The sequence below is a fragment of the Sphaeramia orbicularis genome, chromosome 6 (genome assembly GCF_902148855.1).
Source record: "Sphaeramia orbicularis chromosome 6, fSphaOr1.1, whole genome shotgun sequence".
Taxonomy (NCBI): Eukaryota; Metazoa; Chordata; class Actinopteri; order Kurtiformes; family Apogonidae; genus Sphaeramia; species Sphaeramia orbicularis.
Genome location: NC_043962.1, coordinates 27752406 through 27768837, shown reverse-complemented (window position 1 = coordinate 27768837; position 16432 = coordinate 27752406). Strand labels below are relative to the sequence as shown.

The 16432-nt window shown below is 39.4% G+C and overlaps 2 protein-coding genes across 2 annotated transcripts in view; one reads left to right on the top strand and one right to left on the bottom strand.

The window, feature by feature from the left end:
• The window catches only part of mef2aa (myocyte enhancer factor 2aa), a 52409-nt gene extending 39382 nt beyond the window's left edge, over positions 1–13027 (bottom strand). Inside the window, 1 exon segment of the mRNA XM_030135969.1 lies at positions 12849–13027. The gene's annotated coding sequence lies outside the window, so the exon portion shown is untranslated.
• Positions 13028–13684: 657 nt separating this feature from the next.
• Positions 13685–16432, top strand: part of ttc23 (tetratricopeptide repeat domain 23) — a 42070-nt gene continuing 39322 nt past the window's right edge. The window contains exon 1 of the mRNA XM_030135966.1: positions 13685–13775. The gene's annotated coding sequence lies outside the window, so the exon portion shown is untranslated. The remainder of the gene's footprint in view (positions 13776–16432) is intronic.

Sequence of the window (16432 nt, the reverse complement as noted above, 5' to 3'; positions counted from 1 at the left end):
ACATATAATTTTCAGTAATAAGTTTGTACATTGAATAAAAGCTAACCACACCAAGGTCATATCACTGCATAAGAACTCCTTTCATTGCTGGAAATTTATTAACTTCTTAAGCTTGAAAAGGGCTCTCACATTACTGTATTGTTTATATGTATGTATGTATTTATGTTTTTATGTATGTCTATTTTTTGATTTACTGCCCAGTTTAAAACATTTTTGTAGAAATTAACATTAAAAATAGCATTGGTGGGACTAAATTAACTGTTGGTTGACAGTGATGCACTCTGAGTAAATATGTTATGTATATCTGTCTCTGAATTACGACTGGAAAAATAAGTCAAATCACTGAACTTTGTTTCTACAAAGGTGCATATTATAAAATAGTACTCCATCATACACTCTACAGAAAAGACCTTGATATGATACACCTGGTCTACTCTGATATAAAGCAGTACAGCTGTTCTGAAAGATGCTTACTGAATGGGTAGCACATAAATCAATGTGCAGAGAAGATGTCACCATAGGAACGGTCACTTCATCTTGACAGAAAGCCAATATGAGATGTTAAACTCAATGACCATGTGCGTCTAAGCTTAACTGTAGTTTTGTTAAACGCATGCAATTTTGGCATATGAATCTATACAAGGAATCTAACATTACAATCGTTGTTGACCAGAGCTACTTTTATCTACCGTGATGTGTTGTGGGATGGGTCTCGTGACAGGTGGGCCAGTCTGCCTCCACCTCCTCCCTTAAGACGGGCCATCGAGACACTGGGAGGCTTGGTGACAGTCCTGGCCCTTTCACAATCAATAAAACATGCTCAATTCCCAGTGTAATTACTGAATCCAGTACATCCACCTCCCCCTCTGCTTGTAAGCATGTTCACTCCACACAAAAGTTGAGGGATTACTCCCTTAACTGTTGTCCTATATAAAATGTAACATAAAATAACATAGTAGATTTATGTTGCTGTGTTTTCCTAATGAACATAGAATGAGGCCAGTGTTACTCTGTAAGTTTGTATATAAACTAAATAAATGAACAAAATCTACAGCAATTTAACTAAATTGAAATTCCATGAAAAGTACATTTGTTTATTCCCGGCTGATTTGTTAGGGTCAGATAACGTGTATATGGATACACTAAAAACAGCTATTAGTGTTGCAAGTACACAATTATTAGGGTTCATAGTGAATGCTAATTTGCAATATATAAAACAAAAGCTCAAATAAAGATGTATTAAAAAACTGCACACAAGTAAAGGTTTGTTGCAGAATTAGCACAATCTCATAGCTTCTGTTAAAATTGGAGCAAATTGAAGTGAAAACCGTGTCTGAACTAAAGATATTAACAGAATGGCCCTGCGCAACTGCCGCATAGAGCTGCTGCTGCATATATCCGAATTATCCTTGTATTAAGAGGCTCCCACTAAGTGCAGTTAACACGCCTCCACTTCTTAAAGGTGATGGACAGACGCCAAAGTGCCGAGCAGAGCAGTGACAGTGCTCTTCCTGTGTGAGGCACTTTAGCCTCTGATCCTACCACAGGCCGTGGACAGACCAGACTCAACTTCCTGCCCTCCACTCCTGTTATTCAGGATCCTCCACATGCCTTTGCGGGGGAGTCGGAAGAAGTCGGAGAAACAGAGAGGAGGAGGAAGAAAGGGAGGACTACCTTGGGGAAACCCTTCCCTTCTGATCCTTCCCTATTACAGTCCCGACTGCGTGTCCGAGACTAAACAACAACAGAGGCTCATCTCTTGTGGCTTCGTTCTGTGCGTTTATAATGTTTACTGGATGGCTCATTACACAGGCTGGACAATGTGCTCATGCTGCTCTCAGCCACTCACTTTACAATTAGTAGGCAAGGACCTTTCCTTGTTATTCAAACACTCCACGAGGGTTACATAAGAATGAATCACAGCTCTTGCAGCAGAAGTTAATATACATTGAAACAACATGATTATGATAGAACAACATAGGACAGAACAGCCTAATCTGATTCGCATTGATATGGGGATTCTGTGAAATAAGCCATGACAACGTTCTTAAGTGTATAAAACTGAAAGTGTCAACATTGTGGCTTGGTTATGATTAGCTTCTGGCAGACTGGAGACATAAAGCGGAGGAGCATAAATCCACCGTTATACAGATTTGGACACCAGCGCGGTAGGAAATGAACATCCACCTCTTTGTTCTTGCTTTCATCATGAGGTGCTGTACCTGTAAATGGGGCTGTTGGCCTGAGGGGAATGGAGGCAAGCCAGCCCTCTCACGCTCTCTCCCTCTTCCCTTTTGTGAGAGTGCGCTTATCTCCCTCTCCAGCAGTGAAAGGCAGGATTGTGGCCCCAGTAGCATCACTAGTGTTAATGTCTCCTGATGCTAATCTGACACACGGCTGATCCCTCAACAACCACTTTCTCCATCCTTCTTTTACAACCCTCCCCCTCTTTCTTTCTTTCGTTCTGTCTTGCTTTCTTTCTTTCTTTTCTCTTTCTTTGAACTCATGTTATACATTCCCTCACCTCAGTTTCCAAGGCAACTAATGAGATATAATTAATAAGGGCTATCGCAAGGGCATGCGAACAAAAAAGTGAAAAAGGAGGCTTTGAGAAATGTAGAGTGAGGCGGGGCAGTCTGCAAAACATGGACTTTCTGCAGCACTTCCCCTTCCTTTGTAAAGCATTGCTTCGGGTGACATTTCTTGTGCCCGAGAATGATTTAAATAACATTTAAAGAAGAGGGTAAGTGATTATGATATGAAAAACCTCGAAGGTGTTTAAGGAAAATCAAATATATATAGTTTGAACAAAAAATACCCAGCAGGCCCAAATTCTTAGAAGTCCAACTGCAATATTAAGAATGGGAAGTCTTTCATGTGCTGCTTAGAGATTTCAAGCTAAAACAGATGGTTGTCAAGTATTCTCCATATTCTAAATCAGCCAGAACATAAGTCAATCAAGACACAAAAATGCACTGTTCAGAAGGAGACTGACCTGCACAGTAGGGACAGTCACAAAGCTAGCAGTGAGCCTGCACTGAAATGGCAGCCAAGCAGGCAGCGAGTGGTTAATCTGCCCTGATGACTGGTAGCTCAGTCCAACTCTCCAATGACCCAGCTGTAATCCCACATTGGATCAATGCAAGTTCAAACAATCCTCCATGCTGCTAGCACCTTGCTTGGGCTGGGGGATGGTGCTGTAGACAGGGACCAGGAGACAGAAAGCTACTTATCACCTCCAAAATGACATCAAAAGGAAAGAAACCCCCACAGGATGAACCTGAAAAAATGTTTCACTGTGTGCCACGTTATATACAGCCGACAGATGAGAAATTATGTCACTCTTCAGATAAATACCAGACATGTATCCAATCAACAAAATCTGAATGATGATGAGTGGATACAGCAACCAATAACCAAAGGACATTATATGCTGACAGCATTACCAGACAGACATCCTCCATCTCATTCTCATAGTACTGTCAAGGGATGAGAGGACTATGCAAGGTGACTTTGACTAAGTGCCTAGGGGTTTCATGAGAAAATGCCATTGACATTACATTAATTTCATGTCTCTTTTTTAACTGACTTAGTGCCATATACTGTAGCCCTGGATGGCAAAGAAAAATGAAACATTTTGCTTTAGCTTCAAGGCACAAGAAGTGAGGATGTAGAGGCCAAGAAGACAACAGAGACAAATAGGTGACATGATAAGCTATCAACTTTTCCTTTACTTTAAGAGTCATTCAACACAGGGACGAGACATTCGCTCAACGGCACAGGATAAATGTTAGTCAGAAACTTTCCACTGCACCTTACGTGTGTTTGGTTTTGATAGCATATGTGTGTGACAGCAAAGCAGAGAAGAAAACAAGAGTGAGAGAGAGGAAGGGAGGGAGATTCAGACACAGAGTGGGAGAGAAAAGACACTATGACTGTGTTAACTATGTGGAAAGATGTAAGGGAAACAAGACTAAAAGAAGCACCCCGCGCCCATCCCACCTCTGTGGTAGTGTGCGGCAGTGGCGTTGTAACATAATTACTGCTGGGACACTTCTATTCCCAATGATCCATTTGCGTCAGTCAGGTTTCGAGCCCAGCCAATGAATGGATTCTCAGTTTCTCAAGGATAAAGAGATGACCCTCTCCTAACAGTTATATCCATTTCATGAAGAAAAGCTACTCTCCTCCTCAAGGTAAATCCCTTGATGCATATTTCAGTGAAACTCTTATGAACAAAAAAATGCTAACTTCCTTGATGCAAGGGTAGGGTGATGAATTATGTCTCATTAAAAATGAATGCACTTGACGACTGAGAAATCATAGATGCAGCATACACTTCATATAGTGTCCTGCTAAAGTTTCAAACTGTTAAGGCTACAGTTTTTTTTGTGTCCCAAAGCGGCACAAGAGTGAAGTATCATTGTGACCTGTGCATCTTAATAAGGTTAACCTTTTGACTGCTGTACACGATGTCATGCTATGTGCGTATAATACAATTGACAGACTAACAGCTAACTACTCACTTCATATTAACGCCACTGGTTCAACAAACTATGTCTCTAACCTGAAGCCCTATATCAAGACCATTCCTTATGACAGTATGTCCATTTAACAAGTGCGTATGTTGACATAGTTAAAAAGTGTTGACAAAGCTAAAAGGAAACAATTTAACACCAACAATTCCTGTGCCACAGTGGGTTTTTTTCCCTTATAAAAAGTTACATGTGACACATCAGGGATCTTCTCTGCCTGCACACTGATGCACAAATACAAACAAGGGGGAAAAAATGCATCGCATGTTCCTTGAGGTTCATAAATTTACATAGCATTTTAGTGTGGAGCTGTGGTGTGATACAGTATGATGGCATGTGTCCACTAGTGTGATTGTCTATTATCAGATGAACTTCTCACTAGGGAACAATAATAATGCCAACACCATGGGGAGCAACAGTCCCCACACTCCAAGGAACCCCTGCGAGCTGTGTTAAGTGCCATAGCTGCCTTTTGATGTTGCGCAGACCGCAACTCAGAAATGATAAACAGGCAAGATGAACTAAGATCTTCCTCCAGGGGGAATCCACAGTGTAAGGATATTAGGGACGTCATGCATAATGTGTCTCAGCAGCAGCACATTTGCCTGATCTCTGCACATCTTTGGAAACACTCAGGATCCAGATTAGACGCTGAGATTCCAGATATTCAATTCTCCTTCAGTGTTTGATGATCAGCAGGGAGATTTCACTAAATAAATAGTGAGCGCTATGAAAAGACTATGTACCAAACAGTTTTGGTACAAAGAGTCCATATTGTTTAGGATTATAGTTACTGTGTTCTTTCAGAGAATGTCTGCTTTTAATGGAAAAAAAATTATAAAGCTCAGAATAAATATTTGATTTTGTCTTCCCATTTTTATCTTCCACTCGATGCCTCTTTCCCACAGTGTTCCATTACATAAAAGGTTTATGCAATCTGAGCAGTGAAGATGGCCATGAGTCATAACAACAGTGAAAGGGCTAAGTAGAATTGATTTTTTTTCTTACAATTTTATGTTATAGAAATAGTCTATTAATGTTCTCAAACAAGCTTCTGATTCACATTTTTCATTTCATCTATCAAATATTTCAGGTCAAAAAAATCTTCCTCAACCTTTCCGAAAAGTGCAGAAAGGCATAAAGAGGCTGAAAGAGGCTGTAAAATCTATAAAAATCAGTATAATCAAAGCTTTGTGACAGTTTTTATGTCATTACATTCCCCACACAAACACAAATTCATCATTTGTAATAATCAGTCCATGTTCTGACTGAGTAAGTGATGTGTTTTAACAGTAAACAGCAGTTTAAACAACAGGCTATCCATGAAAGCCCTGTCGTTTCACAGTAACAGCAGATGGGAGAAAAAATGTGCAAGGCTCCCTGCAACTCCTTTATGAGAATCGTTGAAATATTATCTACCGCTTTTTTTTCTCTGTTAGTCTATTGCAATTCAAAAAATTATTGATACTGTATCAATGGGTGGCATTCATTGAGCAAATAATCTAAGGGGGGATTTCTGCAACTAGCCCACAATTTCTTCCAAATCAGATGATGTGTGCTAGCTGTCACATGAATACTGTGTGCAAACACTGTGATAGAGAGAGAGGGAGACAGACAGAGAGAGGGAAAGAGAAAGAGACCCCCACAGGCTCTGCTGCTCGCCTCTCCAGGAATCTTTTAAGTCAAACTATTTGCTGATAGCCTCTGGTATTGAGTCCCAGGGCCAACGGCTGATGATGGATGCCCCCTATATATGCTCTGAACACCCATGGCAGTTGGAACAGTGACAGAGGTTGAGGGTGCGAGGGAAACAAAATCAAGAACAACACAGGCTGACATGAATACAGGCTGGCAACAGCTCACTGGTGGAAACACGACACCATTTTCACCTGGACTTGCAGCCCATAGCACACAGATGGAAAGTGGACTGGGAGAAAGGGAGGGCACAGGCGGGCAGACGCAAAAACAGCGGGCAGACTCGACGCCTCACTCACAAGCACAGTCACACTATACAGAGCTGGGATGTAGGGTGTGGAGATGCAATGACAAGCCCTTATAAATGTCCTTGATTTAAAAATACTACTTTCGATTGAATTCAATCCCATGGCATGGAAATATAACTGACAACACGCAAAGATTGAAAACTTTGTGCATTATTTTTGTGTCTTCAAGAGTAGATGAAAGTTAATTCTTTAGTGTGCTGAATAAACTCTAAAAGCCTAGAGATTATATCAGCGCTTGTAAAAATGATACTTGAGATGACTTGCACCTCCCCTAAACTCGGCAAGGTCAAGCAGAAATTGCTATCTTCCAAATCTGCCCACTCAACATAAACATAACATAATGTATCTTGTTCTAATGCATGTTAGTCGCCCTACACTGATTTTCTGAGATGATTACATGTGCTCATGCGCCAGCCGATGTATTAGGCATTGCAATAAACACACTGCTAAATCACAACCCTTGCAGCTGAGGGGAACACAACTCTGAACTGCAAGTCAGAGCCCTGGGGTGGACTGGAGCAGCTTCCAGAGCAGAGGAGGCTGGGTCACTTCCCGTCCCTGTTCGTACGGCTGATGTGTGCTGCAGAATAATGGGAGGAATCACATCCCCCCCAGCTGTCCTGGTTCACAAGGCTTCTCAGACAGACAAAAAACAAGCATATCACAGGCCAGGCCCCCTTCCTGCAGCTCAGGGGGCCACGGGGCCAGTCCAGCTGCAGGAGATCCAACTGTTCCAACCAGCAGCTACTGAACTTTGTCAAAGAGCTCGCTGTAGGAACTGAGACAGCCAGGTCTCACAGCTGCATTTACTACATGAGCCATTGACAAACACTTTTTCACGGACAGTGCTTCTTGCTCGCTTCGGTAATATGGCACAAGTCTAGATTAAATGGTTGCAAAGGCTATTTTAGCAGTCAATCAACCTAAGTAAATAGATTCATCACGCCGAGCTTACCCGCCTTTGAAGAGTTTACTTTGCATACAATTCAACTGACTGCCTTTTCCTGATACTTCTACTTAATCTACTCTATACAGAACCGGAGAAGTTAAATCTCCAGTGAGAGATGCTTTTTAAGATCTACATTAGAGCATCACCAATTCAATACGGTGGGGTATATTAGCAATCATGGGAGATCTTTTGATCTAGTAAATTAGATTATAATATATTCCTTTGATTTATGTTTTTTCAGAGTCTCATTAAAATTCAGTTAAAATGCAACTCAGCAAAGAAATGTCTTTCTTAACTTTCCTTTTAAGCTATCAGTTTGGCTTTGTACATGATTCAACTTAATACTATAACCACTGTATTGTGTTGTGTAGTTGTCGGCTGTCATTGTTGCTCCGTACAAATGTCTGGTAAATTTAAACAATAAAAAAATCCCCCAGGTAAAAACTAAATAAATAAAAAAATAAAAAACACAATGACTTGCCAAACCACAATGGTACACAATTTGGGGTTGTGTTTTTTCAAAGTGTGGCCCACTCACTTTTGAGATGTTTCACAGTGTGATTCTGTGGTTTTCTTGCACTCCAGAGAGCCAAAGACGGAGGAGGAGGCATCTTAGAAAGGTGCTAAATGACTTGACTTCTCAAAGTCATCACCTTTGCTCCACTGCATGCTTCCACAGTCTGCCCTCCCAAACCACACATTGTGTATGTTATTCTTTCTGCACATTTGAGAAAGAGGTCTGTCAAAACTTAACACAGTCACCACTAAACTACAGGGACCAAGATGTGATGTTTAGTTAAAGGCAAGAAACTCTAGCACTACATAGAAACTATGATCCTGTTGAGTTGTAGAAAAAAAAATAACATGGCATGCTTGTCAGTTACAGCCTGTGACTAGTATGGATGTACAGTGTGAGAGACAGACCAGGATCATAGTGGCGAAAGCAGATTAACAGCAGATTTAGACTGCAGCCCGGCTTGAGGATCTTCCTGCTGATTCTCCTGTGAAGTCCAGGTTGAAGAGGTGAGGAGACCTCCAGTCAGGCCTCGTTTGAAAGAGCACGGGAGACAGGAAAAGACGGCGCGGCCTTAAGCTGCTCTGCCCTGCTCAGCAGCTCGTGTGCTGAGTGAGCCAAACAGGGTGGCTTACCACCAGAGGTCTCAGTCAAGGGCAGGACAGTTGAAAGGTCACTGCTAGCTGTCTTGCTATACAAACAGTGCCTCAGCGAGTAATACATTCACCCTCTGAGCTTACAGGCCAATAGAGGACCTAACCAATACTGGTGATTCTAACAAGCAGTGAGATTCAATGCAACAAAGGAGACGGTTCTTTTATTGCACTAAATCAAAAGTTGCAGAAGTGGCAGAGACTCAACAAGATCTGAAAACTACATTTAGGCATGCACCTTCTATTTTATTTTTTAAGACAAGGCACAGGCATTTAGCAAGTTGATGTTTTCTGACACCCAGCTCCAGTTCATGCCCAGATCGGCCAGTCATAATCACAGCTCATTATCATCCAGAGTACTGCTATTCATGTAAATATCACATACAGGTCCAAACGGAACCAACAACATCCCTTCCATGAGGTATCAGTGCTAACCAAAAGCTCACTGTGACATCCACACTCTGGATATAATAGATGTAAGAGTGACCTATTTAACATTAGCTAAACAGAAACAAGAAGTGCTGAAAAATAAAGTAAAAACTGTGCCTTCAAATCACAGTGTCTACTTTAAAATTAATTAAATTAGGTTCACTGTATGTTTGCTCTGTGAATTATCAAATCTCAATATTTAAAGTCTAAAAGTGTATTATTTAAAGCTGAAAGGTTTGCTAAATTAATGGATTTATAAAATGTAAAAATATTATCTTCAATGTCTTTTCTTATATTAAATCAAATATATTAGTGGTCAAACAAAAGTGCACCAATGAAGACACTGTCTAAGGTTTTAGGGCATTATCATTTTTAAACCAAACTATCAGTTTTAACTAAGAAAATAAAGAATGACAGGTCGGTAATAAAAATAGGGGTTAGTTTCCTTACAGCTATGTAATTATAAAAATGGCAGCACAAATGTTTTTAGTCTACAGGGGACAGTCTACAGTTAACTGTGGTCTAAGAGATTATCTGCCAGGCTCAAGATTCTGCATCCAACCTCCAGGTCTCACAGGAGAATGCTGGAATCTCCATATTGTTGATGAAGCTCCAATAAACAATGAGCCATGGTAACAAGATGCTTTTGTTACACAAAGAGAAAAGTTAAATGACTAATGAATCTGAATATTTATCCCAGCAGAAATCAGTTTTGTATGAATGTGTGTTATCTTCACTGACACAAATTCACACTCGCCATCGACAGAGTAAAGTGCAAGTAATAACTATTGAGAGAATAAGAGAATAGCATGCAATAACCTCATCTTTCTGTGCCTTAAAGCCAGTTTACCCAACCAAACAGGTGAAAAACCTTCATCTCTCTATTTTTAGTAACATTTTTGCTAGAAAATACAATTGCACATGAAGTTCACATGTCAAGCACACTGATAAGAACCACTTCATTAAACCAATACAGAAAAAAATAAAGCTAAAATCATTAAAATAAATTCCTTACTAGGTCAAAGATTGCAAAATATTTACAACTGCTGTTATGACAATGGTATTATCCATAATTATTGTAAATTCTTTACTAATTTTTCAGTATAAAAGGACATCTTGGCTTACCAAACCATCAAAGAAACACTATCCTCTTTACTGGACCAAGAATATTCAGCTTCTATTTCTTATTGCTCATCAGTACATCCTTTGCTTTCAGCTTTCTGGTGTTTTGTCCTCTTTGGAAAAATGTCCTGGGAGGAGGAGAGTGGAGGAGAAAGACTTTCACTCAGTGATTCAGAGGCATCGTGTAAACGCCAGCATTCTCTTTCTGACAACCAGCGTTAATTGCAGATCCGACTCGCCCACACACTCCACATTTCTCCTGGAAGGAGAAGCTGAGACACAGAGATTGAAGTGGGATGAGGAGTGCAGTAAAAGATGCTACAGCTGCTCGTTCCTCACACCGTCACCACCTCTCATTTCTCCCTTTCCAATGAGAACTTGCTGCTAAACTGAGAGAGAACTGCTAAAACACGAACACGCACTTACATTTACAGAGATCTGCAGGTCACACAAACATCACATGTAACAAGGCTACAACATTTACTAAACAGTTGTAGTCATCATGGAATGCCATCCATCTACCTTGCATTACTACATCCTCTAATCCTTAATTAAATGAACCACTGTGGAATCTAATAATCATATTACCAAACATCTTTCTGTGTTTGTGTAATGGCAAAGGTAGAACATTTTGGGTCTCTGAGGTTAGAGCAACAGTTCACTGCATGCATTAGAGAGACCTTTGTAATGGCTATATCTCTGCCTTCACAGACATCACACTCATTCCTTTGACTAATACATGACATAAATTGTTAAAATGATATTCATTTCAGCAGCGTTGAAAGAATCCCTCATCCACACATTAGACATAAGAGCTCATGTGATGTGGATCATGAGCAACAAGACCCATTACTGGCGAAGCCTGGGGCAGCACAGAAGCTAATGACGGTAGATTGGAGGGTGCTTTACTGCTTTGCTTTAGAAATCACTTGCAACCAGCTGGCATGGTAATGTACATGCCATCAGAGCAGCAGCAGAGAGTACAAATACTAATATGCTTTAATTCTACTGTGACAACTCTAAAAAAATATATTCAGGATAAAAGCTGTCACTGCTTCAATGTTAACTGTTTTACTGAAAAAAGTAAAATATTTACAACTGGGATTAAACCAAAGCTATAATAAGTAAAATATGTTATTGAAGAATCCTGGATGTACTATTATCATGGGTGGGAGCAAAATATGAACAAAATATAATTATTGTGTCAATTTGTAAGTTGTAAATTGCCAGATAATTAAAATTACAAAGAATAAAATTCACAGCAACGGTGAAAATCATAAAGGTGGCATGGGCATTTTAGCTTTGTGAGTAGTATTTTAGTTGAAACTTAAAGTATTGTTTAAGTGCAGCAGTTAAACATACAGTATAATGTAGGCCAACAGTAAAAACAGTGGGGGAGGTCAAGTTACTGGTGGACGTTGCCCACTCTGGCCAGGGGTTAAGGTCACAAGTGTCCCAGAGATTCAACAAACTGTACGGCAAAAATAAAATTTCTCCCAGACTGAGTTACCTACAGGCTCACATATCTTTTCATGTGCACCGTCGCTCATTCCTGTTTGCACTGGGATCCTTTATTCCAACAAAGATTACCTTCAAAAAATATTACCTTAATTCCAATGATTCACTTAGCTTTAACTGGTCATTTACTCTAACTGATCCCAATCTTTGAAATAAAGTGTACACTGTCATAACCGCACAAATTACTTTCAATTAAAATAATGTAATTTTAAAGTTTTCAAACGGACGGTATATCATGTTAAAGATCAGAAAATGAGTGCTGGATTGTATTTGGTATGCATCTCACCCTTAAATGCAGCTGGCAAACAGTCTCCAGTTGTAAAATTAATTAAGTTGCAGGCATGCAAACAGCACTGGTGCTGTCATGTAGGGCAATAAGCAACTGTAGTGATGTAGTGTGAGTGCACCAGCTGACCAACACCATCTGCATTTGAGCACCACAAAAGTGAGGCAACTATTAAAACGAGCAACGTTGTAAAAAAAAAAAAAAAATCTGAAAACGTACTCGACAATCATAGTTATGTTCATGCAACACCTAGACTTTCCAGCAAACACAATATCAGACCTTAACCTCTAGGATAGACAACATTAGCCAGTTGTTTTGATGGCTTCACAGTGTTATTACATACACACTGATTACTATTTTGCCCATACTGCGCGCCTGTTTTACAAAATACAGTTTAACAATCCGCACTTTCCATCTCACAATAAACTCACAAGGACTTTTAAGGCAATACTTTAACTCTGCTACAATCTCTGAAGGGCAGATACGCTTTTATGGGCGCATTAGTGTTGACGATAATTCCTGTAAAAGTTTCTCGCAATTAAGTGATATCAACAGCGCGCGCCTCACTTGGCCCTTTAACCAAGCACTTGGACATTTTACGCAGTAAAAATGACTTCTGGAAAACGACTGCTGCTAAATAGCGCGGCACGGCTTTTATAGGCTGTTATCTCGTATTCGGTATGTACCCCGGAGAAGATAGATAGATAACACAGATATCCTGTTAATATCTCCGTCTTCCAAATCCACTCTACGTCTCCCTCTTGCGCCTTTCTGCCCTCACTCTCCCTGGAGCTAACGCCGCTACACTCCGTAACATTGTTTCTATTTCCGTTACTCACCTTTACTCCGAAGTCAGTCGCTGTATATAGACACACTATATCGGTGGCTCCAGTGGATAAACGTAATTTCAGTTCACATTTACACGCTGACTGCTATTTTAGGGGGAGCTGACAAACTCAGAAAAAGCCAGTCTCCCTCTTGTCAGTGAGAGACTCCTCCCCTTATCTGACGAACTGCCTCTCTCTGCCCCCTCACTCCCTCTCTCTCCCTCTCTCTCTCTCGTGTCAAATACACACACACACACACACACACATATATAATGTCATCAAAACAATTACAAGAAGTAGCAAAACTTGAAATTTATACACGCAACCGAACGGAAAAGTCAAAATCCATTTCCGTTTTTACGCACGGTTACGCATGTTACTAAAGCTGTTGTTGCGTTGCGCGTGAAGCTGATACATTATAATAACAACCAAACCAGCTCCGAGCACGAGCCAGCTACAGTCTAACTCAACTTATGGAAACTTTGACAGAAGCAGAACAGGGGGGGAGAAAAATAGCAAAAAAAAAAAAAAAAGAAGCGTACTGTTAGTTAGTATCTGCCCCCATGACAGTGATTTTTATGTAACCTCCTTTTATTCACATCAAGCCTGACTTCAGATTTGGACAACTTTTCCTAAAATTACTCGGCTCACCCTTATCATATTATACATTTGACGTCATATCTCTAAGACAACGGGAAAGGAATTCGGTGTGTCTGACATTTGCCCGGGCCAACCGGAATGCGAAGCGTCTATCAAGCAGCCAATAAGAGGTGAGAAGGGGAGGGGTTTGTGGGACTCGCATAGAAAAGTAGTGTCACGTGTATTTGCAATATCGGGGGAGGTGTGGTTCCTGGCCCAATGGACTGTTATTACTGGCACTTGGAAGCAGGTGCTACAGAAATTCAGCACAATGATGGACTACTGTCGCAATTATCTTGGGTATGTAATACACATGGGATGATATGAGAAGGTTACTCTGGAAAACTGGAGTGACTGCATGTAGGCTACACTGACAGAGGGGAAAAAGAGTCTAATAGTTTAAACCAATTACAGTCAGGTAATAGGGTTACTGGTGCATTTGTTTAGCCTACTTAAGTAGTACTTGATTACTCTTAATTTTAAGGTACTTTTACCTGCTTACATTAATTTGTGCTGAAACACCACTTAATTCCATAAGTAACAGCGTAAAAGAATATCACAGCATATAATAATTTAAGATGATATTTTTTTAATTTATACTCTGCAGCTGTTATAGATTAGCTTCATTTTGACCAACTACAAAGTTCAAGTACTTTTTACATATTAAATTGATAATACAGGGCATTTGTTTTTACTTTAACCCTATAAAACCTAGAATTATTTTTGTTGTGACTTCTAAAAGATTTTTCCTCACATTTAACCTTTCCTAAATTTATTATCCTAAAAAAAAATGTCTTATGATTAAAATTAAAAAACCTCTTCTGCTAGAGCGTCCTTGCCAAGACAGCAGCAACAGAAGTTACAGAAAGTACAAGTTTCAGCCACACACTAACACTAAAAATGTACATAAAACATAGTAAAACTCAGCACTAAAACCATACATAAAACACCATAATAAAAACATACATATACAACACCACCAATTATTTAAAAGGTACTGAAAGTATGCAACAACGTTCCTTAAAAGCATCACAAAGCAGAACCTGACCCAGAAAAACATCTACATCCAGATTTGGAATTTTTCAGTGAAAATGTAGTATATTTCTGAATAAAAACTGACTTTTTCAGCAAAATATATCATTAACTGAACATAAAAACAAGGTTCTACAACCACTGTCATTTGTCAAACTCCATGGGTTTTAGTGGTAAATCAGTGTTGCAGAAGATGACAGTGTTTCCACATTCACTACGGAGCCTCTGACCATCCAAACGGGCCGCTTAAAAACTGTGAAACTGCATTTTACATAATATATTCAAATGTATTGATATGATTAATAGATCAAAAGTTATTCAACATTTTAGATCAGTAGATGCTTTAGGCCTTTGATGATTAAGATACATGTATTGCAGTTCTAGTCTGCATTTAATACAGCAATAACATATCTGTAGGACTTTTTATAATATATTTTTACGTCGCACTACCGCTCCTTTTAGCCAACGCAAAAAGATATGAATTTTTATGTATTACTGAGTGAGGATAGTATAATTAGAGGAGTTACTGAAGGAGCAGCAAAGTTTCACACTTTTGGCTACTCACAGTTTTACAGGTGAAAGCATGTACTGGATCTCTGTCTTTAACTGTAGTATAAATACACTGGTTGCAAAATTTCATGATGAATTTACTCGATATTTAGGTATTTAAACATTTTATGGATTCCAGATCTCTCTATATTTTTCAAATAAAAGTAGAACAACCCAATAACTCTGCAAACAGAAACAGTTCTTAAATGAAACTGCTGCACTAGAAATCTTCTTCTAATGAAATCCATTTTCATTATACTGAATGCTTACTTATGCAGGAAACAGGTTTCCAGAAAGTTCGCCTGCCGCTGTATGTAGCTCATTTGTATTAGTCTACTATAGTCTGCTCCCAAGTGTATTGTGCTACCTTTTTCTGTGGTTATTCCCTAAGGAGAAGGCTATGTCTAGTCCTTTCTCATTCCTCCCAATTCCTCTGGGCCCTAGGCTAAGGAGCCACAACTCGCCTTAATGGCTTTTAATGCCGATACAAAAGTGCTACAAAACAGTTCTTCCTACCAACCACTTCTCAATTTAAGTTACATTCACAATAGTGTACTGTGTGCATAATAAGCCTGTATTTATGACTTTAAATGGTAAAAATAGTGAAAATTGCACAAAATATGCTAAATTTAGTCGACCATGTCCGCAGTGTCCCCTTTTCTGGCTCTTGGCCAGACATCGCTCCAGGTTAAATGAGGCTGTGCTTTATGGCTACATAGGGCAATATGCGCTGGCTCCAGGGTCTTGTATTACTTTACTGTTCCAAAAAACAACATTATTCCACAAAGAGAGTCAACCTGTTAGATTTATGGTGGACAGTTGGAAAACATTCCGTTTGTATCTCATAATGTACGCCAGCCGAGACTACAGCTACTGTATATATACAGTATAAACAAATGTGTGCAACATGCATACATGCCCCAAACACAAGGAGAAAACATCAACTAAATAGTAAAACCAATAGCAGCAGTACATCTGTCATGACAACTGCGATGTGTTTAATCTATAGTACAGTAATTCCCTCATACTCACGACACAAACAGCAGCCACAGTGTAAAGTTACAAATCTTTTGCTGTTATTTTTCAAGTTTTTCCGGAAAGTTTTTAAAAAAATGTTTAAGTTTTTAGCCTTACTGGAACACTTATATTAAAACTTTGCCCATATGTATTGAAATTTGGCAGTAGTATAATTGATATCATAGAGGCACATATTAAAAAGAGTAATTCTTGTGATTTTTACCAGTATCCCAGATTCATTTCTGTATTGTGTGGGTGGGTCAAATATAACATGTTGTGGCACTAAAAAAAACAGAACCCAGGTTTCTTTTCATGTTTGTTTTTTTTTTGTTTGTTTTTTTCAAATGCATTAACTTTAT